General features: G+C 42.9%; 1 long non-coding RNA gene and 1 pseudogene across 1 annotated transcript; one reads left to right on the top strand and one right to left on the bottom strand.

The window, feature by feature from the left end:
* Positions 1–8,386, bottom strand: part of LOC119357552 — a 29,145-nt pseudogene extending 20,759 nt beyond the window's left edge.
* LOC119357622 lies at positions 2,142–4,250 on the top strand. The gene is made up of 6 exons (XR_005172214.1): positions 2,142–2,349; positions 2,679–2,772; positions 2,852–2,900; positions 2,999–3,130; positions 3,430–3,643; positions 3,857–4,250. It is a non-coding gene; the product is annotated as an uncharacterized LOC119357622 (long non-coding RNA).
* Positions 8,387–24,714: the final 16,328 nt, after the last annotated feature.

Here is a 24,714-nt window from a genome sequence, read left to right as displayed (position 1 = left end):
AGTTTTCGGAAGCTTCCAAATGTTTTATTCTTCTCTGTGTTTTTTGCTTGTTTTTTTGACCCGGTTTCTATTTCTATTTTTTCTTTTTCTTCTTTTGTTTCTTTCTTTTTCGTTTTCTGTTCTTCTCTTTTACTTTTTCCTTTTTAAATACATGAATTTGAAATAATAGTTTTATTTTCTACTATTTTTTCCTCCCAGTTTTTTACCCTTTATGTTTAATTTTATTTTATTTTCTAATTTCAAAATTTTCGATAAACGTTCAGATTTTCTAAACTGTTCACGTTTTTATGAAAAAAATCACGTTTTTCAAATCAATTTTTTATTTTACCAAAATATGTTCAAAATTTAAAATTTTTATCACAATTTCAAGAAATTTTCAAAAAGTTTTCACATTTCTAAAAAATTGTTCGAGACATAAAAAATTATTTTGGAATCTTAAATATTGTTCACCATAAAACATAAAATGATCAGTGTAACTAAAATTAATTCACTGTATATTAAGTAAATTTCATTGTACACAAATAAAATGTTCATTGCATATTCAATCATTCTTCAGTGTGTGTTTTGTAAAATTGTTCACCGTATATAAAATGTTCATTTTCTATAAATAAAATTTTCATCAAAATATATAATTAATTGTTAAGTGTGTATTCTATCAAAATGGAATTTGAAAATTGTTCATTTTTTCAAAATTTAGATAGAATTTTGATCTTTTGCTTGGATTTAAAAAAACCGTGTTCTCAACATTTATTCGTGTTTTCAAAAAGTTCACTATTAAAAAAATTCAAATTTCTTTTAATATTTTGGACTAAAAAATTGAAATTTCTTTTAATATTTTGGACTAAAAGAATTTATCATTTCTAAAAATATTCAGAATTTTGAATTCGCAAACATTAAAAAATTTCAATTTTTGGACTAAAAGAAAACAACCCATACACAAGCTCGCGCTGGCTCGCTGGTGCCACAGCGCTAGCGCTCGCTGACGGGTCAGACCTATTCAAGGGTGACCACAGAGGGACTCGTACACTAGCCCTCGCTAAAAGCGATGGATAGCAGCCCTAGAGCTATGTATTTCAAATGCTCTACTTTTTTTGTGTGTACACACTGAATATTTTTCAAATGCATGATGAACATTTTATAAAATACGTCTCTGAACATGTTTTTGAACACATGTTAACCATTTTTCAAGTACATTTTAAATATTTTTCAATACATGTGAAACATTTTCAGGATACACCTTGATAATTTTGTAAATGCATGATGAATATTTTTAAATACACATTGATTTTTTTTCTGAATACGCAACATTTTCCGTATACTTGCGAACATTTTTTAATTATATGTTGACCATGGACAAACTTGTTTTTTGAAATTTCATGAACATAATTTTGTTAAAAGTGTGAACATTTTACAATGTCACAAACAAATTGTACTGCATGAGAATTTTTTAAACTCACAAACATTTTTCTGAATTGTTTGAACATTTTTTAAAACCACGAGAACATGACTTTTTACATTCCCCGAAACATTTTTATATTACACGATGAACATTCTTTAAAAACTACTTTTTTAGGGATTTTTTAGAAACTACTGGTAAACCACGGCACTTATTTTGGAATGGATGATTTTTTTTCTATATATCTACGTATCTATAGTATATTTTGCATAAGTGGAAAAAAAAAGCCTCACACCCGCGAGAAAGAAAGAAAGCCGACTGGCGAGCGACTGCGGTGTCTGCTCGTCGGCAAAGCCACCGATCACGTCCGCCAGCTCTTCTCCCCGCTACTCCCTTGACCAGTGGCGGAGCCAGGAAATTTGTATCACTAGGGCCGAAGGCCGCTAAAACAGGCCTGGGAGGGCCAAGACAATGAAAAATAAGCTTTTAACAGTAGATAATCACTGATTTTTGCACTGTTCATCAACAAATTAGCACTACATCCATATTGTTAGGGGGGGCCAGGGCCCTTGCTGGTCCCTCTGTCTCCGCCACTGCCCTTGACCCCCAGTACTCACAGCCTCAGGTCAGTAGGTGTTGCGTTTCCGCCGCCTAGTGCTCTCTCCTTCTACCAAATCCTACAACTTCCGTTGATTGCTGCCACGGATGAAGAAAAGTGTTGATTTTGGTAGCTTGAGCACCGATTTCAGGGGCAGGATGAGGAATCGGAGGAGAGAGGCGACCAAGGCCATAAAGATCAGCCCCCGCACACCACATGTTCGATGATATGCCCACAACGCGCTGCAGCCATAGCCCACAGCGACGTCTTCTTGTCCTCTCTTGCAGTCGCTCGCCGGTCCACGCTGCCATCCATCAATGTTGACAAGTCAACATCTAAAAGGTTGTCCAAGAAGGTATATATATATAGCTGAATCCCGAATCTGGTTGATGTGCTCTCATACACCTTCAGATTTTTTCCCCCTTCTTTACAATAATAGGCCATTTTTGTGTTGTTTCAAAATTTCCTTACATGTAAAAGGTTTTGTTCTTATCTCCTTAGGTTACTTGTTATAGAAACCGCTTATTCCGAATGCTAGCATATTCTTGACATGGACAAGACAGAAGTGGGAATGCTATTGGTTAAAGGGCGCTGATTACCCTGTATCATTTAATCATTCCTCCTGTGGCAGTAGGCTATTATTCTAGTGCTCTAATCTTCATACTCCACATCCTTTCCCTACAGGTATGAAGGTCAACGTGACATCCTGTCCAACCTAACTTATAATCTTGACCAACTTGCTTTCGCATCGGACAGAATTAAAGATGCTCAACACACTGTATGTTGCCTTAGGCTATTATTCTGGCTCCCAGACTTATGTTGAAGTGTCTTTCATCTAACACATGACTACAATGAAGGCTGCCAATAACGAGCTGAAAGGGAGGATGAAGATGGTCATGATTGAAGGTATAGATGTGTGCAGCATCATTGTTCATGTTTTCAAGATCTTCAGCTTATTTTCTTTGAATTACATCTGAACCCGTACCTGCTTTCGTAATCCACAGAGCATGCAAGACGAGACGATGGATGTTATGGATGTGAGCAGTGAAATACAAGAAACTCTTGGTAGAAGCTACAATGTCCCAGATGACATCCACGAGGACGACCTTATATGGAGGGTAGGACTCTTATTTGAGGTTGGTTATTCTCAGATAATTCAAAAGCTTACTTGGCCAACTAGTTTTCCTTGCAGTGGTTACCAGCTGGGAACCACTCCTCAATTTAAACTTTTGTAGTTGAATCTGATTCAGCACACTCTCCAGTTCATATCAGTCTTAGATTTCATCTGAAACATTTCCTTTTCATTTCTGTCGTAAGACTGTTTTTGGGTTGTGCATGTGTCTATTTACAGACAAGACAGTTCTCTGTTTGCTGCCACAGATGAAGAGAATCAGGTGGTTGCTGCTGATTTTGATGGTTCGATCATCGATTTCAGGGAGAAGAGTCACAAATTTGGAGGAGGGAGGCGAGCAAGGCACCATAAAGACAGTTTCTGCACACAAACTAGTCGTCCGCTACATGTCCCAACGACGTCTTATTCTCCCCTCCTTGACGATAAATCATTGGATCAAATGCTAGAGCACTTTTGCTTCTATTTGTCTTCCTGCTCACGTCCTGATGAGGGGAAAAGAGCAAATACTGGAGCACAGGTATGCACAGTGGGTGGGATGATTAAGATTCCAAATAAGTTTAGCTTCAGAACACATTATGTGTATCATACCCTTGTTTGGCTATACTTTACCAGGATCAGTTATCATTATCATACACTTCAGAGCTTCAGAGAACTGCCTAGCTTTTAATTGACTTGGAAACTTAAATTGCTCAACTGGAGAACATTACATCATATCTGTTTGCAATTTCAGGAAGACATTGAGATATGGCAACAGGAGAAGCTTCGTTGGTTAAGTATTTGGCACGACTGGAACATTGGCGTATAAGGTGTCTATTAATTTAAAAACAATAGCAGTGAGGCAACATACTATAGGCCTAAACACTATACAGGCAAACATGAGCCTTGCCTGTACATGTTTGGTTGGTTGCCTGGCATGAGCTAGATGCAGCTTTCTCGTGTTAAGTATCTTAAAAAGGGGTGATAGATCATCTCTGCCCATGATAATATTGTTAATCAGCTTTGATGCTTGTGGCAGTAGTATTGCTATCACAGAAGTTGCTATACCTTCTGATCAAGTGATATAGTAATACTTTCGAGTGGTATTGTAACTTATCTTCTGTACATTTTCATTAATTTTCCTCCTATTGGCAAGAAAATGATGCTGCTATGTTTTTTTTTCATCACACCTTATTGTCTCTTTGTTCCTTGTCAATCTCGACAACCAATGCTTGAAATTAAGTTTATCAGTAAATTATTTGTTGTTTCATCTTAAGGACAAGGACTACATACTCCTGGGTATGGTGCTGCATCATAAGGACAAGGACTTCACACTCCTGCCCTACAGCCCTCTGTAAGCTTCTCGTGTTAAGTATCTTAAACGATGGTGATCTTTCACTATATCAGGAGAGTATCTACAAAGACATAGACTTACAATGAGTCATCAACTCATCCCAGAGGTATATATATATATATATTGTTGGGGCAGAAACGGGAGGTAGAAGAATTAGTGAACACTCAGGATATTTGTGCTGTGTTTCTGCTTTGTTCTCCTTTTTATTTAAATAGCTCATTAGCTCAACTAGCTAACACAAAGGTCCTAATCTTGTGCCATGACCAAGCTTCACGGACGTGCCATCCCACGTCCCTTGACCATGCCTCAAGTTCTAAGCTGCGACGGTTGGCACTCATGCCATCCCACAAGGCGATCGTAACAGGATGCATCTACAGATCTGGCCATGTCGTGAACAGGCTCACGCTGCATGGACCGGTTTTTATCGTTACTAGAAATAAAATCTACGAGATGACATGAATGGATTTCATACTTCAACATATATAGGTGGCATATGATGACTCGAGGCAAAACGGAAACCTAAATTGCTTCCACTACGATAGACCATGGCTTCTCACTAGGTTTTGGATCATATACCAACATGCATCCTTTACTTGCTGTAATGTAAGTGGGCTGAAAAGCATATGAGTGTTTGGTGTGCCTCCCGCATGGTTGGCCTTGCTTGTGGAGAAGATTCCAAGCAAGAAAATGCCAACTTAATGAGCAGAGATAAGTTATTTTCTTCTGTTATTGTTGGTGTGGTCGGTCGTTGGTCCAGAATATCTTTCACCAACATAGCTTGTTTCTCGCTTGGCAAACTACGGTCTAATTTATCACTTGGATGCTTCCCCATCAGTAGCTCTAGCATAACCACACCAAAGCTATATACATCACATTTCTCTGTCACAACAGATGTGTATGATAGTTCTGCACAAAATCAAAACATTAGAATGAGGAACAAATGAACTGAGATGAATTTTTCTAATGTGAGAAGAAAGGTTATACTTGTACATACCAGGAGCTATGTAGCCATATGTTCCTGCTAGTGCACTCCAGTTTGATGAATCGGGCTTAAGAATCCTTGCTGTGCCGAAATCCGAGACAAAAGCCTTGAAGGTTATATCAAGCAAGATGTTGTTGCTCGTGATATCTCGATGGATTATGTGTGGACTGCATTCATGGTGCAAATAAGATATTGCTTGAGCCACATCAGTTGCAAGAGTAATTCTCTTCTGCCAATCTAATTCCTTTGCTAGCTCCTCATTTTCCAATGTCCCATGGAGGCTACCCCTCTGAATGTACTCGTAGACAAGAAATTTATACACTGGATGGGAGCAGAATCCATACATTTTGACGATGCTTCGTTGTCGGATCTGTGATAAGATTTCCATTTCACTGTGAAATCTTCTTTCGTCATCCAACTCTTCTTCAGTCTGATGAAGCTTCTTCACAGCAACTAGATGCCCGTCTTGGAGTTGTGCCTTATAGACTTTGCCGTATCCTCCTGTTCCAATGATATACTTCTCGTCGAAGTCTTCTGTTGCCCTTACAATATCATCAAATGCTAATCTTCCATCAAAATTCCAAACAGAGAACATGTCCCTTCCTTCAGCAGTAGCACTTTCTTGTGGTTTTCTCTTGTTACAGCTAAGCATTATTATGACAGTAATCGCAGCAACAATGCTGGAACCCAAAACAAGAACAATTGTCAAAAGAAAACCAAGTGTCTTCTTTTTATCGTGACTTCCTACTTGAGTTGAATAACAAGGTGGCATGCCAGAGAGGTTACCACACAGACCTTTATTGGGAAGAAACCAACTTGCTGAAGCATTTTGAAGTAGCCTTGCTGTTGGGACTGGTCCTTCCAAGTCGTTGTAGGATACATCAAGTGTTGACAGGCTCACCATGCTTGCAAAGGAGGGTGGGATTCTTCCGCTGAACTGATTATGTGATAAATTCAGAAATTCTAGCATCTCCAACTTCCCAAGTTGCCGCGGCAACAAACCACTGAGGTTATTGTTGCTCACATCTAGCATGATTTGTAGGCCTGCTAAATTTCCAATCGCACCATGCAAACTCCCACTGAAGTTGTTGTTGTTGATCTTCAAGGACAATAGTTTCATGCAGGCCCCTAGTTCCCTAGGTATTAATCCAGTCATCTTGTTCCCAGATATATCAAGGTAACCTAGATTGCTTAGCTTTTCTACATGTGTAGGTATAGATCCAGATAATTGGTTCGATGATAAGTTCAGGCTATATAGATTTGCTAAAGCACAGATTTCTAGTGGAATCATGCCGCTGAGATGATTAGAATCAAGTCTTAGTACTTCTAGGTTGGACAATTTAGAAAGGATTGGAGGTATGGAACCCGTAATCATATTTTGTGCTAGATGTAGCACTGTTAGTTGGGTAGATGCACCTAGATTTGGTGAGATGTGCCCAGAGAGTCTATTCGATCCCAAGATCATCTTTGTGAGTTGTGGATACACACCAAAATGATGAGATATATCTCATGTTATTTGGTTCGACTGAAGCTCAATTTCAACCAAACTCATACATGTCTTTAAACTCCTTGGAATGGGGCCATTGAACATATTAGAGAAGACAATGAGATATTGAAGTTTTCCTCCCGAACATATATTTGCGGGTAAAGGTCCTGAAAATGAGTTGTTAGACAACCCAAGTGTAACAAGGCTGATAAGATCTTCAAATTCTTGAGGAAGAGAACCTGATAATTTGTTATCATACATTTGCAGTCCTTGCATGCTTTGCAACTTCCCAAAAGTTTTAGGTATTGATCCCGAAATTTGATTCTGAAACAAGTGTAAATATTTGAGGTTCATCAGATTGCCAATCTCTTGGGGAATAGAGCCTGATATTTGGTTATCAGACAAGTCTAATTCCTCGAGATTCAGTAACATGCCCAATTCAAAAGGTATTGGGCCTGTTATTTGATTTGTATAGAGATAAAGTTCACTGAGCATAGTGAGGTTTCCTAGTTCCGGGGGTATTGAATCTGTTATTTGATTACTATGGAGATCAAGGTGGTTTAGCATGGCGAGGTTGCCTAGTTCTGGGGGTATTGGACCTGTCATTTGATTTTCAAAGAGAAAAAGTGTTTTCATCTTAGTCAGATTGGTTATGGAGATTGGAATTCGACCTGATAAATCATTTGAACTAAGGTCAAGACTTTGCAAATGGACTAGCCTGCCTAGTTCTTGGGGTATAGGCCCTGAAAGTTGATTACCATACAGGTACAAAGTATTTAGTTGGGTCAGATTTTCAAGGGTTTTGGGTATCAAACCGGTTAAGGTGTTGTTGCTTAGTGCTAGAAGTTGTAGGTTGACAAGCTTGACAATCTCCTCAGGAATGGGACCTGATACCTTATTTTGGTGAATGACAAGATCAGTTAACATGGTTAGGTTGCCCAGAGATGCAGGGATATGTCCTGTTAGTCCATTAAATGAGAGACCAAGCTGGGTGAGACTCTGCAGGCCACCAATCTCATGCGGAATTTCCCCCGTGAGCTGGTTAATGTCGAGGTAAAGATAAGATAGTGATGATAGAGAGCTGATATTAGCTGGTATTTGACCATGGAGATTGTTGCTGCTAAGGTCAATATATGCGAGGAAAGGAAGAGCTGAGAAGTTGAGCTCACCAAGAGTGCCATGGATGCCAGCATCTGGCAGGGACATGTTGGTCACCACCCAGGGCCTGTGGCGGCCATGGCGAACAGCCATGCACATGATGCCCGTCCATTTGCATGGGCTGGTGTTCTCCTGCCAAGAGCTCATCAGCAGTGGTGGGCTCGCAAGTGTAGCTTTCCAATGGAGGAGGGCCATGTGTTAGACCTCAGTGAGATCCCTCCATGGCGCGCCGCATGTGCTTCTTCCAAGAGAAGAAGACATGTCACCAGCAGTAGGTAGAGATACAGCAATGGTGTTTGCATGTTGTGTTTGGTTGGGGATTTGATTCAGCACACGCTGCAATCGTATTTATACTTAACTAGTGTTGTGAGGTCCTCTGTTCTCCAGTGTCTTTCTCCATCTCTGCCAGTTGGATGCCTATTAGCTCTTGTTCGGACGCTAGCACACCCCTTTGGCAGCTGTTGCTGGGCAACCTATTTTTCTTCCTCAGTGTCGGCAACCTTTTTTCCTTTTTATTTTTCTCATGCCTGTTGAAAAATGAGAGGGCAATTGAAGGCAGGGATACCTAGAAGGTGCCTATGGTGTACGCCTACTCGTATCTTTCGCAATTCCCCTCTGTCTACAACTTATTTACTGAATGGACTTGAGTTAACATCGTAGTAGAGTTTTTGATGGCATCTCCTATATTTCTTGTTTATTTGATCATGCAACCTGTATTCAGTTGTGATTTGTCTTAAGCTATTCTCTAAAATGTCTCCCTATTCGCTTTTCAGCAGGTACAGAGAACAAAAGAAATTGGGCTCGTAACTGGAATTGTCGGAAAAACTCCATGATGAAATTCTATCTATGGTAATAAAGGCATCAACATTAAATTGTGGTCAATACAGATCCTGGAACGCAAGTCTTCGCTGGAAGTCATGTGTGTGAGGAAAAACGAGGCAGTGGCTGCAGCTTTTGTGGACTTCAAAGCAGAATATTGACCACACAAACTGAAGCAAAAATCCAAGCTCAAGTGGGTTACTGGCGCTTTCTGTATGCGTTGAGCATCTATGGCCAATGCTTTTTTTTTTGACATATTGGACTTGTTTGAAACTTCTGTTCGGCATCCCAGATAGCACCTAACAAAGTTCCATTTGCTTTGTTTCCAGTCACTGTGAATGCCTAAAGCTTGTCTCTCAACCAGTAGAATAACTTGCTCAGCTTGCTTTTTTCTCGATCTGGTGCTTGCTTTTTTCTCGATCTGGTGCTTGCTTTTTTCTCGATCTGGTGCTTGCTTTTTTCTGCTTGTCCAAGAGGATGAATTGGGGCTGCATGCCTACAGTACAGTGGCGCGCACACTAATTCGAACATGAATCTCGACGTAAATAGTAGACGCCTTCATTTCTGCATGGACAGATTTGGTGTATGTTTCCTCGTATACCACTACAATTCGTTGAAGGATGGAATGTCTCTTCGCAAATAGGGAGCTGTTGTTAGCTTTTCTGTGATGGCACTAGCCAAGCTGAATTTCGAAGAATTTTCAGGGTTGAATTGGTATCCACTTCTCTTATAGTCTTCATATCAGTATATAAACGTACTGAATTGGAGAAATCAAGCACATATATGGCAACCTCGTCTGATCAAGCTCCATTAGAAAGTGATAAATCTTAACTCGACAATTGTCCAAAGACTATTATCTTAGCTTCTAATTTTCCTGTATAATAAATAGGCACCTAACCCAGGTGAAGGAAGTCATTACTAGAAAGAAAAGCACAAGCCTGATGGTTTAGTTTCAGGAAGCACTGCAATGCAAGTGCCATTTTGTTGCCTATTGTTTGCATGTTGCGTTTTGCTGGGGTATGTGATTCAATACACACTGCAACTCTAGGGTTATGAGGTCCTCAGTGAACACTCACCGGTTGAGTGGAAGCTGTTGCTGGATGACTATTCTTTAGTGTCTGTCGCCATCTTAGCCCACTGGATTATTATTACCCCTTGTTTCAATGATAGCATACCCCTTTGGCAGCTGCTTCTAGCATGTTGGGAATGAAGGTCTCAGTGTTGAATTGTGGTCGATACAAATCCTGGACCACAGGTCTTGCTGGAAGTCATGTGTCCGAGGAAAAACGAGGCAGCAGCTGCAGCTTTTGTGGAATTCAAAGCATGTACAGCCAAGCAGCATCTTCACCACACAAGTGGGTTATTGGCGCTTTCTGTAGTAATCAAAATCAACTCACTTGTCGACCTTGGGTCATCTGTCAAACCTTCCCAATCAAAAATCTGAGAAGGCACTTAGTGAGGCAGAAGAAGACTTGTTTTGGAATAATGGCGAGTGGTAGTAGCTCAAGGACTTGTGAATGGAATCGTGGGATGCTGGAATTCCTTCGATGGTGGAAATAAAGGTCTCAGTGTTGAGTTGTGGTCAATGCAAATCCTGGACCACAGGTCTTGCTGGAAGTCAGTGGCTGCAGCTTTTGTGGAATTACGCGCTTTCTGTAGCGATCAAAAGGGTGTCAAATCCACTCGTCGACCTCCCATCATCGGTTGAACTGGCCAATCAAACATCTGAGAAGGCACTGAGCAAGGTAGAACAAGACACGCTTTTGGAATAAAGGGAGGTGCTCTCTGCCTCTCTGTACACTTATTAGCATGTCAGTCACTCACTGCACTAGCTTTTTTTAGAGAAAAGACCAGAGCCCGACTTTATAAATAAAGCCACCAGACAGAGTCACAACCAAGCACAAGAAAGAACAGCACAACAAGAATAGAGTATCAACCAAAACCAGACGGCTAAAGTATAATGTACATGGCTCCCAGGCCAGTACAAGGCGCGTAGGCCGGAGAAACGAAGGGCAGCAAAATCAGGGCCCACAACACCTAACTGCCGGCTTGAACTGAAGAGAGGGAGATGGCAGAGGCCCGAATCTTGGATATCATCACATCGAACGCATCCCGGTCCTCCTCCTTAGTCAATAATCTACACTGCTGCAAGAATATGCAAGTTTTAAATAAGCAATCAGCAGGTTTAGCAGGAAAAACATGTTCAATGGTAAAGTTGTTTCTTGTCGTCCAAAGAGTCCAACACATCGCTGCCACTCCCACCCAAAGCATTCTTCTCTGGGTCCCAACCAGGTTGGAAGCAAAGAGTCGAAGGTCTGAGAAGGAGGAAGGTCGCCAAGAAACATGCAACCACGATCTGATACATCACCAGAAAAGCTTAGCCAGGACATAGGTAAATAAAATATGTTTCGTATCTTCTCTTTGCCCACAGAGAGCACAACAATCAGAGCCAGGACCATTGCGCTTGCGGATTTGATCACCAGCTGGCAGCCACCCACGAGAGGCTTGCCAAAGGAAAATCTTGATCTTCGGAGGGATGCGGGCCCTCCAGATCCACTTGAATTTGGATGTGTTGGACCCAGAAATTAACTTGCTATAAAGAGATTTCATGGAAAAACTGCCCGAAGAGGAGTGGGGACACACCACCGAGCTAGTCCTCCTCCTCCGAGAGCAAAGGAAGAGGGCAACAAGGCGCTGCCAGTCAACAAACACTTCAGGAGAAAGAGCACGACGCAGCTGAAGGTCCCAATTATTGTCAGAGAGCTCAGAGATAGAGATATTAGGATCGGGGCAATAAGAGAAGAGAACAGGAAAAGAATTCTCCAGTGTCGTTGAACCACACCACCAGTCGAGCCAAAACCTAGTGGATCTACCATTACGAACAACAAATTTAACAAGGCCTTGAAAGATAGGCCTAAGCTTAACAAGGTCTTTCTCCAGAACTGAGAAGCACCTGTGGGGCGAGCGAACATGGGGCTAGAGAGAGGGAAATACTTAGCCTTGAGAATGTTGTACCAGAGAGGTTTATCCGAGGTGGTGGTCATAATCTTCCACCATCATTTGATGATCAAGCATTTGTTCATGACTAGAGTGTTAATAATGCCCAGCCCCCCAGGCTCTTTGGTCTCCAAATAAGGTCCCATTTAACCAGACGATACTTGCGCTTGTTATCGTCCGCGTTCCAATAGAAGGCACCTCTATGTTTGTCAAACCCAGCATGGGTATTGTATCTTCCCCTCCAAGGCATGACACGATTGCCAACTTTGGCCACCGTAGGCGTGAAATCTTTGGCTAGAAGTTTGTCGGAGGTAATGGGCAGGCCAAGATATTTAAGAGGGAAGGCGCCAAGAGAGCAATTTAGGAGGTGGGCAACACGCAAAGCCTCGGTATCCGAGACTCCAGTAACAATGACTTCACTTTTAGAGAAGTTGATCTTAAGACCAGAAAGAGCTTCGAAGCAAAGAAGCAGAAATTTGAGGTGAGAAAGGCACTGGTCATTCAGTTCTACCATAATAATCGTATCGTCGGCGTACTGTAGATGGGTAATCCCTTGAGGAATACGATGAGAGCTAACATGATTGATGTGTCCAGCCACCGCGGCTCTAGACAAAATATTAGAAAGGGCGTCGGCCACAAAGTTGAAAAGGATAGGGGCGGCCGGGTCTCCTTGCCTGAGACCTCTAGAATTTTTGAAGAAATTCCTCATTTTCCCATTAACAGAAATAGCCGTATGCCCCCCCATGACCAACTGCATAATTCTATGAACCACGCCACCATCAAAGCCTTTGGACAGAAGCACTTGCCTTAAGAAGCCCCAGCTCACAGAGTCATAGGCTTTTTCAAAGTCCAATTTAAGAATAACTGGCTTAGTGCCTGATTTGTGGATATCATGAATGATCTCATGAAGGCAGAGGACTCCATCAAGGATAAAGCGGCCTTTGAAAAAGGCAGATTGGGTAGGAGAAAGAGTGCGGTGAGCCACAGGGGTAAGTCGAGTGGCCAGACATTTGGCCGGGAACTTGGCAAAGTTATTAATAAGAGCAATAGGCCTAAACTGGGACAAGCCCGCCCTCCCAACGATCGATGATTGTTTTACCACGTAATAGTAATTAGCGATAGGATTGGGTTAACGCGACAAAATTTCTTGAGGAAGACGATGAGAAAGAAAAGAAGACGGCTACGACTTCTAGGTCATTTTTTATCTAGCGGCGAAGGGGCGTAGCCGTCTTCTGCATCGATCGATTCTGCACCGCGATTGGATAATTAGGTTCATAGGTCATTTTTTGATTACATCAAGGGAGGGGAGTGGGGTACCAAATTTCTTATCTAGCATTGGTGATCCTAGAGTCATGTCGAGCGGCGGAGGGGCGTCGGTGCAGAATCGATCGATGGCAGTGTTTTAATCCAATCCTTCACCACTGATGTGTTCATTCCCCTCCCTAACTATCCAATCGCGTGCTCAAATCTAATCTACTCCTAGTCGAAAGCAGTAAATCTACAGAGAGGGCGAGGACTTACAACCATGGCAGATGCGCTCCGGTGGAGGTCTGCAGTCACTTAAAGATACAGGTTCCAAATAAGGTTTTTAAAGGTCTTACATTACTAGTCATAGCGAGGAGTAATTTAGACTAGTAACGTGCATGTTGTTGCTAGCATTATTTTTTACTACCAATAGAAAAAGATGACTGCTATATTTGTTGATGATGATTATGGCCGAGGCGGGGTAATGCACTTGTAGCAAAGCGGGCAAAAATTTCACATAGAGCAGCCATTCCTCCAAATTCAGCCAATTCTGGTTTCCAAAAACAATACTCTACACACTTAGTGGCCGTTCTATAGGGCCCATACACTGCCTAAAAATACCGTCTAGTGGGTAATTATAAGGGAGAAGACCATAGTCCAGTGGCTAATCAGAAGTACATTGTCTGAATCTCATAGTATAATTGTTTCTCACAGCACAAAGCCAAAAAGGTTCTGAACCCATATCAACTTGCAAGTGATATTCTAATCAATTGTAGCATGTCGAGTATCTATTGCCTACTAAATGAAATCACTGTAATCAAAAGCACCGCGGTGGGCTCCTTAATGAGAAGGGCGGAAAAGATACCTTTTGGCTCCGGTGAGCTTCAGGTGAGCTCCTCCACCTGCCGCGGGGATGGGCTTGCTGGAGCGGCCACCGACCGACGCAGGATGACGACTAGGGACGCCTCGGCGGTCACGTGCCGCTTGGGCGCCCACCGGTCCACCATGGCAGGTGGCACGAACGTGGCGGCGGCCTTCACGGGTCCAGCGGTGAGCTTTGTCTCCGCCAACTCGGTGACACCATAGCCGCCGAATCGGCACATGACGCTCTACCTCTTCCCTCGGACGGCTATACAACCGCCATGCGCTCTTCCTTTGGCATCACCTTTCTTCTCCTGCCTTGGCCGCGCTCGCCATCCAGGGCGTGTGCCGGCCACCGGGTGCGGCTAGGGTTAGCCGGCGACCGAGAGTGGCGTGTCAGCAATTCAAGGTCCTCACAGGTGTGGGACGGAGACGGCATCGACTATTAGGCGTCGACGACGACAGACATTTGGGTGAGGGAGAGAGACTTGTCGGGTGAGAGCAGATGATAAGGCCATGGGAAAATTAAGTAAATGACGGATCTACCCTGTTAAAAAACATAAAAAAATAAATAGCAGTTGTACTGGTCCCACAGTTAGTTGTACTTTCATGTAATTTCAGCCTTGACTCCTATTTTACCATCGTCAGATTGGGGTGGATGGACGGGTCCCTAAAATTGTCAATCGCCGTAAAATTTATAATATTTTTAATATAACCAACATATACAAATACAAGGTATGTAGTGTATATACATATTCTTTTGTGGGAATATAGTGTATATAAAAGAAGCTACAAATACAAATTCTAACAATGCCCGTTGTACAGGTGAAAAATAGAGCAAAACCCTGGCTTCATTTCGATCACTGATAGCTTTTCACGTATAAAAATTACTAGGGTACAATACATATATAGAGGCATACAGACAATGATCTCCGTCTTCTTGTTTTGAATCGCTATAATACCTTTTAGCTGTCTTCCTCTGCCCTCCTGGGTTTGAGTCTCCCCCTCCCACTTTTTTTGGGTTTGTCCCTATGCACACGCGGAGTTGTTTTGGGCCTCCTTTTCCCAAGCAAACCAAATGAAAAATGGTACATTTGGTCCTGAACAAATATATCCGCCTGCGAAGCAGCCTTTTCAATCAATGCATATGCTTTTGCAGTTAGAGTGTCGACCCATACAGGAAACCGGTCTTCCATCAATTCATTTGATTTTTTGGTTAGAGTGTCGATCCATAAACCATACTGGTTCCATACAAAGAACACCATGCCTCCTATGAGAGTCATCAGGATCAAGATTGTGTGGACGATGAAGCTCTGAACCGCTCCCATAGACTCTTCGATGAGCATATTCAATCCAGAGACGACCTTCTCCATAACCATCATGTGATCAACTTTCATCTGCTCCGAAAACCTTGTGAAATCATCCAAACCCAAAGTAGAGGCAGTTGCGACAGAGGGGGGTTCAAATACTGGGGCTAGCTTCCCGATGGGCATGCATGGCGGCCGCATCATTAACAGTATGCCTAGGGAGATGATAACGGATGCCTTGGTGTACTTGGCGCGCGCCGTCATGGAGTTCGACACCAACGGTAACAATGCGAGGGCTAGAAGGGTGACATACCTCATCACCAAGTAGGCAACGCGGTAATCGTTAATGAAGACAATGAGGCCAACAAGTGTGTCTTTCGTGCCGAAGAAGAAAGAAGGCAAGATGGACAAGGATTCATCGATCAGACTAGACTTGTTGATCGGTGTGTCGAACTCGAACATGTTTTTTATCACTAGGAAGGTGATGCCGATGATGCTCGCGAACATCAACCTAGGATAATTGTACGTGGCCGACGGAAGCAGTATTGTGACCCAGGCTCCTAGGCCCGTGACCACCAGAAATGAAAACGCTACCAGAAATGACATCGCGGGAAGTGGAAGCAATGGTGAGACGATCATCCTGACGAGGTAGCCAGCAAGACCAAGAAGGGTGGCTTTCATGTCAGAATGCTTCATGAACGTATCCATCACCATGAAGTCGATGACAACAACGATGATGAACATAATGTCTATCCAACCCTCCTCGCGATGTGGCCCCTTCGCTACTTTGAAGACGAAGATGGATGTGTGGAACACCACACATGATAGCCCCGCCATGCATGTGATATACGCGAGGTAGCCAGCGATCCAAAGAAGTGTGGCTATCATTTCAAAGACACCGGAAGGCAAGGTGGAGGGGAACCCGGAGATCAGAGCATGCCCCAACATATGCTTCAGCACGAAGGGGAGGACCATGGCCGTTGGGACCACCAAGAATCGGTATTTCTTCTTCTTGAGTGGCGGAAAGGCGGACATGGCAGCTATGCGCATTAGACACGACATTTCCATCATGAACGCGATATAGAAGAGGTAGCCAGCGAGACCAGCAAGTGTGGGCATTATGCTCAAGAAGTGGGCGAGAGTCTAAGATTATACTTGGGGACAAGAATTGTATACTCGTGTATATATACAACACAGTTCTTCTATGGGGTTGTTGGAGGTGTGCGTGTGCGTGCGCGCGCGCGCGTGTGTGTGTGTGGTGTCGTAGGCAAAACAATCGTTCAGTACCAATCGTTTACTTTGACAAACCAGCATTTCAAACAATGCGTGGCTTCAATCCTGGACCAATAGAAAACAACACACGGATTGTAGGCTTGCCTGCAGAACTGTTGACCAAAGGTCTCTGAATGATTATTCACACTGTTATGTTTGCTGCTAATTAAATTTCCTGTGTAAGTATGCACTGGTTTCTTTGATTTGGGTGGCTGTGGATGTCCAAGCTTCTCTCTCAACCAGTAAAATAATGTGCTGTAGCTTGCTCTTTTTGTCTGCTTGTGCAGGAGGATGAACTGGGAGTCTGGGACTTTCTACAGTACATTGCCGCACACATCAGTTTGTACCTGAATCTCGACGTCGATGATGGACACTTCCGTTTTTGCCTGGACAGATTCATTGTATCTTTCCTCCTATATCACAGTAATTCATTGAACGATGGGATGGCTCTTCCTTGTTTGTTTTGGAATGATAGTGATTGATACAGAGCTGTCGTTAGCTTGTCTGTGATGGGACTAGCCGAGTTGAATTTCGATGAAGTATGGAGGTTGCAATTATCAGTATATACACGTACTGAATTGGAGAAAGTAAGCACAGGATGGCAACCTCGTCTGATCAACCTCCATTCGAAGGTGAGCTGTTCTCTGAACTCGACGATTGTCCAAAGACTATTATGTTAGGTGCTAATTATCCTGTATAAAACAGGCACTTCTCTATGCAGCCGCCCTGCACTGGACACACATTTTATCTATTTTCCATCTGAGAAAAGCTTTTTAAAAACCAAGAACTTTTCAAGAAACACATAAAAAATGCATATAAGTTTTTTATGCGAATATAATTTTATGTATACGCACGCTAATATATTTTAAATATGCATTGAATTTTTTAACTACTCCCTCCGTTCCTAAATAGTCTTTTTAGAGATTCCAATACGGAAATATATACGGAGCAAAATAAGTGAATCTACACTCTACAAAGGAACTTTACCCACTCTAAAATATATCTATATACATTCATATGTAGTCTATATTAAAATTTCTAAAAAGACTTATATTTTGGAACGGAGGGAGTATTTTTTCAGAAGTATGGATATTTGTATGTACATACCTGAGTATTTTTATATTTCCGCACCTATAAGTTTTTACATTTTTCAAAACTCATTAACAGTAGTTCTTTTTTAATCTGCGAAACAAATTTATTTATTTTTTTGAAAAAAATAATAATAATAATAGAAAACCCGATTCAAATCCGTAATGGGCCGGCTAAGGGAACTCTTCTAGCCTGTGCGGCGAATAGGCGGATTCTCCATTTTCTGGCCTGCAAGATGGATTGTGAATTCCATCCGGGAGTTCGACAGCTACTTCAAGTGCAAGATGGATTGCACCGGTAAACTTGGATTCACCTCGATCCAGAAGTGCACGACAGCGATGAGGATGCTTGCATACGGAGCTCCTGATGATTCACTCGACGACTATGGGCGCATGGCCGAGTCCACCAGCATAGAGTGTTTCTACAAGTTCTGTCGGGCAGTGGTGGCAGTGTTTGGACCATAATACTTGAGAACACCCAATGTGGAAGACACTGCTCGGATCCTAGCACAGAATGCAGCAAGAGGATTTCCTGGGATGCTTGGAAGCATCGACTGCATGCATTGGAAATGGAAGAACTGTCCATTTTCTTGGCAGGGGATGTACAAAGGCGCCAAAGGCGGTTGCAGTGTGGTACTTGAGGCGGTGGCCACACAGGACCTCTGGATTTGGCACTCCTTCTTTGGTATGCCAGTAACTCACAATGACATCAACGTGCTGCAGTGCTCCCCTGTCTTTGCCAAGCTTGTTGAAGGTCATTCTCCTCCGGTGAACTTCGAGGTCAATGGGCGGCACTACAACAAGGGGTACTACCTAGCTGATGGTATCTATTCGAGATGGTCTACATTTGTGAAGACTATCTCAAACGTTGTGCCAGGAGGCAAGAAGTCCCACTTTGCCAAGATGCAGGAGGCTTGCCGGAAAGACGTCGAGCGGGCATTTGGTGTGCTTCAATCTCGATTTTCTGTTGTCCGGTATCTTGCTCAGACCTGGTCGAAAGATCAAATGTGGGAGATCATGACTTGCTGTGTCATCTTGCACAACAAGATCATCAAGAGCGAGCAAGAAGACCCAGTGTTTGACACCGAACCATACTACAAGCAGGGTCCTCTAGCCGAAGTTGATCACCAGCTACCGGCAACCTGGACTGCCTACCTCAGTATGCGTCAGGAGATCTGAGACCCACAGGTGCATCATCAGCTGCAGCAGGATCTGGTGGAGCACCTATGGAGGCTCAAGGGGGTCGCCGAGCGCGACGTGTGATGAAATATGAGTTTTTATTTGTTAAACTATATAATTTGTATTAAACTATTTGTTGTTGCACTATTTTGTTGAACTATTTGATTTTCTGTGGTGAACTATGTGATAAAAAAATATTTATGTTGATAATTCAACGCCGTGCCACGGCGAACCACGCCGAATATGGGCCTATTCTCGCCCATATGGACCCTTTATTCGTCGAAAGTGGGCCGAAAAGTCGGCGAATATCGGCGCGGGCGACCTGGGGGCGACGGCTGGACGCCCAACCGCACCCAGCGCCGATTGTATCGCCGACTCACCCTCAGGGGGCGATTTTTATGCGTCATGAGGAGGGGCCAACGGCTGAAGATGCTCTTAGCTTAGTAGGCGGTGGAGTAATACATACTAGATCGGGATCGCGCCATGGCGCGAGGGTGCCGGTCCAAACGACTTGTCCAAGAGAATAAAGATCAAACACATGTTGTGTTAATAGGAAGGCAAGTTTAGCACACATCTACTCAAGAGACGATTGATTTTTAGGTTCAAGAGAAAAATAAATCCCCAACACCAAGATGTCCACGCCCAGTATCTGCTCCTCTCCCACGCCCATGATCTCCTTCTCTCCTAATCTCAGGATCTCCTCGCCTGCTGGTGCTGGGCTCTTCCTCGCCCCCGCCAAGGTGGAGGCGAGTTGGTGTACAGGCGCTGCCACAGTTCTCAATTTTGCTCGCCCATTGGAGTACTCGCCGCTGCCATAGTTCTCAATTTTGCTCGCCCAGGTTCATCTCCTCTCCCGGTACTCGCTCTGCTGTCGCTTGAAACACTGCAGCCATAAAACAATTTGACGATCATAAACTGGAACTTGCAAACAGTGATGACACAATATTTGAGAACTGAAACTTGCAGTCCCAGTTTCAGTACATAGCAGTACCCACCTCCCTGTGTACTGGTGGACGTAGCAGAGGGCGAGACTGGGAGGCGGCGTCATGGTCCATAACTCGTCGTCAGCGTCGCTCCAGAGAATTGATCAAGTGCATTTGCGTCGCCACCATGGGAGCGTACCAGCCACTGCATCACGGGCATAGCCGCAAGATGTAATCGACTCACCACGGCTTGGCTCTTCTCCGCCGTGCTCTGCAGATTCACACTTACCTAAGATGAACCGGAGCATGCCTATATGTGCTCCATTCAAATGCTTCAAGGGCTCCAATGCTAAACAGATCAAGATGAAAAGGCACAAATCAGGCACAAATCAACTCACCCGCATCACCAATATAAGAAACAAATAAATATTTTTTCCCAAGAACACAAACCTGCAGCTGCAGCACAAAAAGGCCTCCTGGAACTCGAATTTGCCATCGACCTGGACTGCAAGCTATGAGGAGGGATGGTCGGAGATCATGTCCGTGGCTGCACGACGGCGTCGACCTGCAAGGAGAGGCAAGACCATGAGAGAGAGAGAGAGAGAGAGAGAGAGAGAGAGAGAGAGGTGAACCTGCAGCAGCATGACGGTGGGGCATGGAGGTGGGCGCGGGTTTCATCACCATTCTCCATACACATGGACACATACAAGTATCTTCAGTAAAGAACCATTTATGTACCAACAAAATTCAGTAAAGAACTATTACTAAGAGAAAATCAAGCATCGCTCACAAAAGTGAGAGAATGCCATTGTCGGAGTTCAGTGATTATTTCCTTGAGGGACTATGAAGGCTAAGGTAAAACAAGCAAAAACCACTGGAGGTGGACGAACAGTGATCAGGCGCACTTGCTATTCGGAATCGAGTCTGATTATTATGGGCCAAAAAAATTACAGAAGAATACATGTTTTGAATAGAGCCCAAAACATAACAACTCGGTGACTATTCAACATCTGAGCATAAAAAGAGAATTTTTTTTTGTAACTTGCTAGCTGTCGATCCAATAGACTCCTATCTAGCTAATCTACAGACAATTATATAACTTTCTTTGACCAGTAAAAGAGAGATTATTTACCAGTTATTGACAGAGTAGTTGATAATATTCTTGATCATTAAATGGGCCGAGGACAGTACAAAAGTGTATCTATTTCTTAGAGAAAAGCATTGAGATATTTATTCAGTATTGCAGATAAATGATCGGAACTCATCGGGCATCAGCATGGACATTTTTTAACTGCACACATCACAATGCACATGTAGACATGGATGAACAAATGTGGGAAGATCATGTTTCAGTTGTACATACTAAAGAAATTGACACTTATCTGTGACAAAACAGAACCATAATGGGAAAACCTTGAAGATAAAGTGCATATTAAATTCAAATGCACAAAATATTAGAGCAGCAATTCGACAGAATGTTTGCACTAAATTTGAATAACGCAAGGTCAAAGGCATGGCATATGATATGATCTGCACATTTGTATCAATGCAAGTTTGCAAGCTTTCTACATGACATGGGCGACACGAACACTAATTTGGAAACGATGTATCAATGCAAGTTTGCAAGCTTTCTACATGACATAGGCGACGCGAACACTAATTCAGACAAATATACACTCTCCGAGAAAAAAATCCATCGGCTCCACATCCGCTAGATTATAAACTCACAATATTGATTGAATTTGCCATGAACCAAGGATTTTCGACAAAGCACATGTTGAAACCACCGCACATGCAAAGACTAAGTTGATTAAAAATACAACCTCTAGGTGTATAAGTAATTAAGTTGATTATTTGTTAATTATGACCTCTTTGCCCACCACAACTCTTTCTGCCATGCAAAAGACATTCCCTGTGCTGCAAAACAAATAAAACAAAATGAATCTACTAAAAATCTATTCACTTGGAACATTGTTTCCTTAATCAAAGATGTGTAGAGCATTGCAAAATTTAAAACCAAAGTGAGGATTTACAAGGAATCTCATTAGTCTTAAAATTGAAGTTTCCAACCTCTGTATCCTAGTATATGTTATCCACATTTAGCATTGAAGGTCAAGTTTCCATCCTCTGACTCAAATTAACTAAGAAGAGCTAGCTAGTGAGGTGCGGCTACTAAAATCAATGATGCTAGAGCATCATAGCTGAGGTGTGAGAGCAACATTCATTTTATTTTAGCATAGGCATTGTAACAATGTCATAGGCTGCCTTTCAGCAATTCTCAGTTTACCTACATTTAGTCTGGTGCATGATCCAAAGAATGTAGTGGTGACAAACAGAACTGGGGAAAGCTTCCGAACAAACTAAAGACAACAAAAGGAAATGTCCGCTCAATGACTCGGATCAACCGAGCACTTAATCACAGCAGTAAAAAAATTGTCTATACAGTGGAGCTGCCCTGGTTATCACTCAACAAGAATGATCATCCAAGGAAAAAACAAATATCACATGGTCAAAAAGGATTTAGAGACAAGAGGGAGGATCCAACTTGATACACGCAGGTGCCTCGAGCCGATAACTTGCTGGGAGCGGGTAATTCTAGTATAACAAAGTGCAACTTACTCTTAAGCAGACTAAATCAAGGACCAACAACAAACAATAAAAGATAAAAAAACTTATATGCAATAAAGGTACGAGAGAGAAGAAATCTTTACATAAGACGGCTATAAACACTGGAGCATAAATAGGCAACACGTTTGAATACAAATAAAAAGGGCTCAGGGTTAATTGCATAGCGGGCTCAGATTCGTCTTTCCTCGATCATATAACCTACCCCAGTCATCTCTTATCACCAGATCTCAATCTGTTTATACAGTGGAGCTGCCCTGGTTATCACTCAACAAGAATGACCATCCAAGGACAGAACAATAAGTATCACAGGATCGAAAAGGATTCTAGAGAAAAGAGGGAGGATCCAACTTGATGCCCACAGGTGCCTCGACTGCTCAAAGGCACACTTATTTCAACCACGGTGAATCATCATCGCCCTAGCAAGAATGGCTTCCAACCGGTGGGGCATGTGAATTACAGGCGGTGGCACGAGATATTTCACCGCGGGAGTAACTATTAATTGGCACAGGAGCACGGGTTCGATCCGACGGCCGAGGCCTTCCACGCGCTCGATCCAACAACCAGAATCGCATCAAGGAACCGGAATGCACGGCCGGATGTGCCAAATTGCTGACAACGCACGGAAGCTTCTGCGGTTCTTGTTTCTGGATCACCAGATCAATATGTTCTTACGAGGGTGAAACTGCCCTGGTTATCACTCATCAGAAATGACCATCCAAGGACAGAGCCACTAAAATAAGAACGTGATCAAAATGGCTCAAAGAAACAAGGGGGGTCCAAATTAATACCCACAAGTGCCTCGACTGCTCGAGAGCATGCCTATATCAGCCATAACTGATCATCATAGCTCTGGCCATGCCCCATATAGTAGCCGAAGCAGAGCAGAAGGAAGACGGGGCTCACTGAGGGAGACTGTAGCCGAGGCAGTACTCAGTGGGCGCCAGGGTTGCGCCTGAACGCCGTCCAGCCGGCGAGGAACCGCTTCCTACACCGCACATCCACGCCGCTGCATCAGAGTTGCGCCTTGCACCGTCCCACCGATGAGCACAAACGCCACAGGCACCGAAGCTGCCAAGGAGGCGAGGAGGTGATGTATGTTTGACCATGAAAATAGAACAGTGGTATCTACATGTTCTGTAACAACCTTGGGCATATTAAACCACCAGAAGCCATTGTAAATGCATACAATGAGCATATAAAGACCACATTTAAAAAAAATTAATCCAATGACAACATGCTACAATCAACTACATAATTTTTGTGGCACTTATAGGATGATATAAAAATAGTATATTTGACCATCAATGAACTAACAAAACAGTGGTAACTTATATGTTCTGTAAAGTTAACTCTGCTATCAAATTAACACATACATGACTATACACACATATAATTAATGAAAACCAAAAAGGTAGACCTTCAAATTATTATTTTTTTGATAAATGGGCCTTCAAATTAATTACCAAAACCAGAGACCACCAAGACCATATCAATATAAAAGTTTCAGGAACAGGTCGAGTTAAGAAAGGAAACATGTATAAATTGTGCCCTACATTGTAGAAAAATAAAAATAGGAAGATCTCCTTAAAGCAAACATGACATGCAATGCCATTTTAACAGGAAATCTACCTCATATACTGCAAACATGACATCAGTGAAAATATGGACACACATATCAGCAGACATCGATAGTACCATGGAAGAGAAATAAATAAGGAAAAGGAGACACAAAATATACCTGAGAAGAGGTAGAAGAATTGAGGCGTGGGCGCAGGGAGCCCAGCGGCGGTTAAGGCCACATGAACCATCGAGGAACTCTAGCTGCCGATGGCTGGAGCTGATGGTTAGGAGGCTCAACATGACGAACATCTCCTGGATCATGTCCTGTCCCCATGAGCCGATGGTTAGGAGATGATAGATATAATTATGATTTAAATACAAAGGGAATTAGGCAATGAAGATTGTTGTCCCTCAATTTATAGTGGTTCTATCAGCTTTTCAGCTGTCTGGGCACACACCTGGCTCTAGAGCACCAAGCCAGTTTCCTTCTCTAGGTTTCCATGACCATACCATAATCTAAATATGTAATTCACCACAATACTCCCACAAAAATGACGCAACCCAGCATCTTCTTCACCAACGGCGGCATCGGCAGCCTCTTACACTGCAGGTTGCCAGTGTCATCTTCCTCCCTAAGCTACTGCCGTCCTCTTCCTCACCAAGATGTCGCCGCCAATGCCGTGCCATGGTACCGGAGATGAAAACATTCAGATTCAGTACCAGGCATGGATCAAGATAATGAACAATCCCAAG

This window comes from Triticum dicoccoides, chromosome 1A, assembly GCF_002162155.2.
Source record: "Triticum dicoccoides isolate Atlit2015 ecotype Zavitan chromosome 1A, WEW_v2.0, whole genome shotgun sequence".
Lineage (NCBI taxonomy): Eukaryota > Viridiplantae > Streptophyta > Magnoliopsida > Poales > Poaceae > Triticum > Triticum dicoccoides.
Note: the sequence above shows the minus strand (reverse complement) of the source record. Positions and strands in the feature narration are given on the sequence as shown.